The sequence below is a fragment of the Cupressus sempervirens genome, chromosome 5 (assembly GCF_028749045.1).
Source record: "Cupressus sempervirens isolate cs-2001-9-10 chromosome 5, ASM2874904v1, whole genome shotgun sequence".
In the NCBI taxonomy this organism is placed as follows: domain Eukaryota; kingdom Viridiplantae; phylum Streptophyta; class Pinopsida; order Cupressales; family Cupressaceae; genus Cupressus; species Cupressus sempervirens.
The window spans coordinates 423,176,826-423,184,782 of record NC_143122.1 but is presented as its reverse complement, the minus strand read 5'-3'; positions in this window follow the sequence as shown (position 1 = coordinate 423,184,782).

The window sequence follows — 7,957 nt, the reverse complement described above, 5'->3', positions numbered from 1 at the left end:
ATATATTAAGTAACCTCAAATAAATCCCAACTAATTCCAAACTTGAATAACAATAGGCCTTAACAATAAATATATAATCTAGAAAAGAATGGCTTCATATTTAATGGCATTGCAATAAATGACATACATTTAAGAAATCATACATTGGGATAAGATTTATTCCACAAGAACTAGAGGAAAAATAATCCTTTTATGCTCAAGGTGAAAACCAACCTTGAGAAGAGGTGAAAGTCTTATTATCCTCATAATGTGCACCATTTATAGAGATGTGGAAGTAAAATCCAATGACTTTAGATCACTCTAAACAAATTAGGGAAGCTCTAGAATACATTAAATCACTTTGAGATTTAAGGAAATAATAATGTTTAAATATCCTTAATTTGTGTTATTGAGGATGTGCTTGAGATTAATCAAGTGATCAAATCATTGCATATTAAAATTCTTGGAATAAGAGGAAGCTACCCTCTAAAATCCAAAGTAGAGGAAACTTTTCCATGTCTAGTGAAGAAAATTAATTTACAAATATATAGTGACCTAGAAAGCCTTTTTATTACACAAAACATCAAGGGATTAGATGTGTCTAATGTTTTGATTGATCTAGATATTTCTATTAATGTCATTATATAGGTTATGGTCAAGAATTTGACAAGAGTTTATAACAGTAAGAATGACAACCATTGAGGATGCATATCAATTTTCTTTGAAGGTAGAAGAGAAACTAGACAAGAAATTTGAGAGTAGACAAATTGGAAGAGATCATGGTGGAAGAACTAGTGGACAGTCTTATGGAAGTTGAAATGAAGATTTTTAAAAAAATGATGAATTGAGTAACAATGAGAATCCAAGGGGAAATAATTTCTATCAATCTCATGAACAAAATAACAGAGACCATAGAGGAAGATGAAGAGTGAAAAGACTAGGCAGTGGAGATTTTCATGGGACATGTTTCCAATGTGGAGGACATAGATCTTATGAGTGTCCCCAATATTAAGGGAGAAAAAATGGAAGAATATATGAAAATGAATAGATTTTACATGTAGATGAAAATAACAAGTTGTCACATTCTAAAGATGTTGAAAGAGGAGAGGTCATTATCACCAAAAGAACCTTGTTGAATGGTGAGAATGAACCTACACAATGGAAGAGTTTGTTTTGCAATATGTGTAAGTGTAATGGTAAAATATGCAATGTAATTGTTGATATTGGTAGAACTAATAATCTTGTTTTGGAGGAAATGGTTAATATGTTAAAATTATAAAGAAGGAATTTTTGTAGGACTTGTTTCAATTATGGAGAAGGTCATAGAGCTTATGAGTTTCCTCAACAAAAAGAGACAACCAGTAGAAGAATAGAGGGAAATGCATGAGTTGCACGTGTAGATGAGGATGTTAATTCATCACATTCTAAAGACATTAAAAGAGGAGAATTCTTGGCTACCATAGGATCCAAGTTGTTGAATGATGATAATGAACTTGAATAAAGAAAGAACTTGTTCTATAGAAGGTGTAAGTGTAATGGTAAAATATGTAATGTCATTATTGATAGTGGTAGCACGTATAATCTCATTTCAGAAGAAATATTTGATAACAAGAAGTTAGAGAGAAAGAAGCATCCAAATTCTTACTAGATTTCTTGGTTGTAGAAGGATCAATGACTAATGTCTGGTAAAGTTCAAAATTGGAAACTATCATGATGAGGCATTGTGTACTATTATGGCTATGGATTTTTTTCATTTGTTGTTAAGGAGAGCATGGAAAATTGACCATCATGCAATATATGAAAAGTACACAAATACATATTGTTTGACAAAGGATGGAATCCAAAACAAGTTGCAACCATTGATGGAAACAAAGGAAAATGTATGTAGTAATGCAAGAATATGTTTAGCTGATGAAGTTTGTAGAAGGTATGAGACACGAGCATGTGTATTTTTATCTCCAAAAGTTGATAAAGATGAAGTAAAAGATGTACCTATAGAAGCTAAAAATTCATTAGACGATTTGGAATTTCATGATAGACTATATAATGACCCAATTAGTGATCATCTTACATGGTACTTAGGTAATGATGAGAGTGCGCTCTTTTGGCATGATTCCTAGGGAGGACAAGAGAATATTATAGGTTTAGACAATTTTGAGGCTTCTAAAAATATTTTGTAATCCCCATGGGGTATTTGTTGAAGATTACATTTTGTTTCCAAATGAAAATGTTCTTCTAAATTGGAAATGAATTAACTTGGATGAGATAGATATCCCCACATTAGAGGAAAAAAATTAAGGAAATTTTTATTAGCACAAATACATCCTTAAATGTGGGTAGGATAGAATGGTGTGGGTTGGCTCAAAATTAGGGTTGTATATTACCAAAGAGGGGTACAATATATTGATGAGAAAATAACTTAGAACTCAAACCAACCTCCCTTTGCACTTCTATTGGGATAAATTGTCTCCCTAAACATGGTCTTTTTGCATGGATTACCCTCTAGAAAAATATACTTGGGGTAGATAGATTCACAAAATTGGGGTATGAAGGTCCTAGTAGGTGCCTCCTATGCACAAAAGATCAAGAAACAAGTGACCATACCCTTCTAAATTGTTTATTTTCAAATGCTTGATGGCATTGGTTATGTAGGAAGATGGGTTAGATCACAGTCCTGCCCAATAATATTTTAAGCTATTTCATTGTTGGAAAAACTCAAATAAATCAATCCTCCTATTATGATTTGGGAGCTCTAGAAGGAAAGGAGTTGCAATTTACTCAAAGAAAAACAAATGACACTTGACTAATTGATCAATAAGATAAATGTTAGCATTATAGAGAAAATAAATAACATGATATTGAGCCATCCCAAGAAGGAGGTCACAATGACTTGGTGGGATGAAAAAATGAGGAGTGCTTGGGAAGGTCTAAAACTCCTTGTCTTTATAGTGCCAGGCAACCATGCTAAATCTAGGGCAAAGTAGGATTGTAAATGGGATCCTCCAATTGAACATTGGTACAAACTAAACTTCGAGCCTCTAAGGTCAATCTACATAAGGCATATTTTGGTTGCAATATACATAACAATAATGGAGAAAAGATTGTGTCCTTGTATTCTCTTTTTGGCGATAGCACAAAAATCATGTGATAGAAATTTAAACCTTAATTTAGGGTTTAAGGTTATGTAGGCAACTAAATATAAATATTTTGGATGTTAAAGGTGACTATGCTATAATCATCAATGCTTCGAGGCAGGGCCTAACCCCCAACTAGGAATTAAATGCCCTATTATTGACGAATTGGCCAATAAATGGGTTGATGATATAAAGTCTTGCAATATGAACCTAGCCTTAATTCAATCTTCCTTCCTTAATCCTTGATTCCCTTTTATCCTTGGGTGTGTGTCTCTCCTTCCTCTTGTTCTTTTGGTATATTATTAAATTAATAATCACTCATAAATGTTCTTATGTTTGTGTGTATTGTTAAATTTGACTATCAAATTGAGTATATATGTTATTTTTATATAATGTTGATATACTTTTATCAATATAATACTTTTAATCAATAAGTTTGATTGTAGACTATTATTATTATTATTATATTCAAAGAGTCTAATTGCAAATTGTAATAATTATTATCTCAAATATTGTAGATAGTTGTAGAGTTGTATTTAAGTTTGCCTATGGATTGAATATTCATTCAAAGACTGAATGTTTATGTTTTCTATGGTATGTCTCATTGTAGGTCTTTATTTATATACTTGTGTGTGGAATCATGTCCACAATGGTTGTGACTCCACCATGGAGTCACAATCCATCATTGGTGTGGCTCCATGATAACATGCCTTTACTCTATTGATGAAAATAATTAGTTGGCCACACTTAGTCAGTTTGTGATCGCTTAATATAATTTTAATGTAATTAGGAAAATCACCTATATATTATTATTATTATTATGAAATTATGGAAAAAATAATATAATAATTTTAGAGATATAATATATATACACATATGTATATATATATATATATATATATATATATATATATATATATATATATATATATATATATATATATATATATATATATATATATATATATATATATATATATATATATATATATACTTATATCTATGTGTGTATATACATATATATGTATATATGTATACATACATATATACATATATGTGTATACATATGTATACATTTATCTATATATCTATCTACATATATACATATGTATATGTGTGTGTGTGTGTGTCTATGTTTGCCCTGTCAGTGGGGTGTTTTAAGGCATGTCACCTATCACCTTGGGATTTGCCAAAAAAGAGCATATCATGGGAAAAAAATGTTAGAGAAAAAGGTTAATTTCATTTCATTTATTAAATTACCTTTTCTTTCTTCTTAAGATTTCGCTTTATGCATTTTTTAGCATTCACTATTTAATAATTAATTAGTAATTATTAAATAGCTTTCACCTTTAGGTTACCTTTAGTAACTTATTAGGTCACCCTTTTCAGGTTTCGATCTCCTTTTATAAGGATTGATATCTTTGTATTTCATAATCTTTTCTACTTCTAAATATACAGTTTTCATGTTTTCAGAGCAAACCCTTTGCTTCTTCTTGTCTTTTTCTTCTCCCTGACAGGTTTTCTGCATGCAGGTATTTGAGGGCTTGTGGATTTGATTTGAGTATTTGCTCAAATCCTTCATGGTATCAGAGCCAGATCTACTGTAGCTTGTACGATATTTGGAGAAAAAGAAAGAACAAGGGTTTGGTGAATTAAATCTGGTGTTTTTCAGATATTTTCTAAGAAAATAGGGGGATTACTGATTTTTGAAGCTGCTTAAGGCCAAAAGGATGTTACGGATGGATCTAGAAGGCGTCAAAACCCTTGTTTCCTTATAAAGTTTGTCCATTTTGGACAACGTTGATCCAAGAGGCAAAAAAATTTGCCTGACATGGTCGTACGACCCCTAGCACGCAGTTTGAGGTGGAAAATTTTAAAAATCACAAAAAAAAATTTATTGTGTAGTTTTAGCCCGCGGCGGTTACCATTGCAGTCACTGCTGGCAGCCACCGCTGGCGGCCTGTAGTGGCTCCGCCACAGCCCCACCCCACGAAAGCCCTCCAGCCACCCACTACCCAGTCGCCACTCTGCCAGTGGTGCATTTTTTTTATGAATTTTTTTTTAAATTAAAAAATGATTTTTTTTTGTGCATTCTAGGGGCCCTATAGGTTTTTTCTTCATAACTTGAGCATACGGATGTATTTTTTTAATCCGAAAAATGCATCGAAAAGCTAGTTTCGAAATGAAGACATTGGTGTAGGTGTTTTTGGGTTTTGATGCAATTTGGTTGCCTATTTTGGAAGTCAAAGCTATATATTTTGTTTTGCACTCCAGGAGGCATATCTTGAGCACCCGATCTCTGATCTGGGACTTCTTTATAGTGTTGGGAAGTTGTTTCTACACTCTTTCTAGTGATGTTGGTTGTTGTTCCAAATTCTACTCCAAGCACATTCTATTCAGTCTTCTACTTTTTTGCATTTTGGTGGATATCCTAGTTGTTTCAAGTCTAGTGATCGATTTCTTTGCTTCAGATGATTCGTCATGACTTGTACTATATTTTGTATCGGTCTTATGCCTTTGCTAATCTTTTAGACATAATTTATATACATTCTTGCAAACGCACTGAGATAAAGTGCCCCACTACATCTGTATTTTTTGTTTCAGTTGTTTGCCTTATTTTGCCTTCTGATTCAAGTAGTGTTAGATAAGGACACTCATACAGATTACTATATTCTTGGGATTCAGTATATTTTGTGCCTTATTATACATGCACTACTCTAATAAAGTGCCATGGGGCTTTGATGTTTTGCCTTTGTTTGCCATCTTCCTTTGTCCAAGTGAGTGTCCCTTCCGTGACACTAGCCTCATGACGTGTTTGAGATTGATCACCTCAGAACACATTTATGTACTTTTTTGTGCATCTTGATCGTGGTTCCTTGACTTGCAGTTCTTTTTGGCCCTCTTTCTCAATTGCCTATCACCTCGCCCTGTCCACATTAGGGGGAGATTCTATTGTTGTTTCTCATGCTTCCTTGGTTCAATTGATCAGCTCTTCAGGCTTTGGTGTTTTTTACCATCTGTATTTTCGAGTTTAGTTGTTTGTCTCCTGGTTCGATGGAGATTACAATCTTCTCTACCTGGTCGGGTTCTATTTTAGTGGAGGTTCTTTAGATCAGCAATCATCTTTCGACAGAGCTTTGCAGCTTCTACATGCTTCAGTGATGTTCTTCATAATCACTTTGTTCCTATTTTCTAGGACATTCCTCTAATTGGAGGCTTTTTCAGTCCTTCACTAGATTTTTTAGCTATCTCTTTTTGGAATAGAGTTTTTCCCACTAGGTTTTCTCTATTTATTTATTTCACAGATATTTTTCTTATGATTGGGTACCTCATCAGGCCTTGCTGCTGGGACCCAAGTTTGCTTTCAGCATTGCATTGTAGTTTCCTTGCTCTTTTTGCATTGTTTGTAACTACATTGTTGCTCATCTTAAAGGGGGTGTTAGAGAAAAAGGTTAATTTAATTTCATTTATTAAATTACCTTTTCTCCCTTCTTAAGATTTTGCTTTATGCATTTTTTAGCTTCCCTATTTAATAATTAATTAGTAATTATTAAATAGCTTTCACCTTTAGCTTACCTTTAGTAACTTATTAGGTTACCTTTTTCAGGTTTCGATCTCCTTTTATAAGGATAGATCTCTTTGTATTTCATAATATTTTCTACTTCTAAATATACAGTTTTCATGTTTTCAAAGCAAACCCTTTGCTTCTTGTCTTTTTCTTCTCTGTGACAGGTTTTCTGCATGCAGGTATTCGAGGGCATGTGGATTTGATTTGCGTACTTGCTCAAATCCTTCAAAAAAATCATCCCAATGAATTGATGCTTGGAGAATGTGTGATTTTTATGGAATTTTTGGATAATTCACGTGATTAGTGGATATTTGACTTTTGATTATTGCTTGACACACATTGTATCAACATTTTCATGTTCCATCATGCTGCCATATTTTTGGCACAATTTTTGGAAGCCATTTTAGGGCCCTGCGTAGCCCCCACATGTTGCTCAATGCCACCTCTCCATGTCACGTAATCCTTTTTGGGGACTCACCATGCGCTTGGAATATGCCTGCTCTAGGGTGGTTTTTCGAAGATGGTTTTGAGGCTTTTTTTGGTGGTTTTCAGGGGTGTTTGACCGTGGATCTTTTGATTTGATTAGAGGTTTTGTGCCAATCCATGAGTGGATTATGGAGATTATTGGGTGTTTTTTTTTGTTCAGGTGGTTTTTCCTGCAATTGGTGGTTTCCAGTTTGGATAAGCATTTTCAGGTACATTGTTTTATCCTTCAATGGTGATTTGGCGGTTTTCTCACCATTGATAGTGCTTGGAAAATTTCCAAGCAGTTTACTATGCCCGTTGGTGGGTTTTCTTTATTTTCGGTGCCTTTGTCTTCTCACAATTTTCATATATAAGAACTTATTTGGAGTGGACATTTTTTCCAACCAATCACTTATTAACATGTGGCAATCCTTTTTCACCACTAGATTTTTGTTCCAACATCGGCCCTTTGATCTAACACAGTATTTTCAATTACTAGATTTTTATCGGGTAGGAGTAATTTTTTAGTAACTTTTTTGCCTCGACGGTCAGTTGACCATCAAAATTATGCTCATCATCCAACATTGCATCAACACTCATGTCACTCCTTCAAGCCTTGTTTTGGACCTCCCTTCATTTTTTGCTCAAATTTTGAGCATACGGACTCAATTTTGCACAAACAAGATATTGTCGGAAAGGTAGTTCCAAGCCTGTCACAGTGTTATAAGTATTTTTCAATTTTGATACTTTTTTATGGTTTTTTTGCTATCAAAGTCAGGATTCTATTTTGGACTCTGGGAGACATATCTTG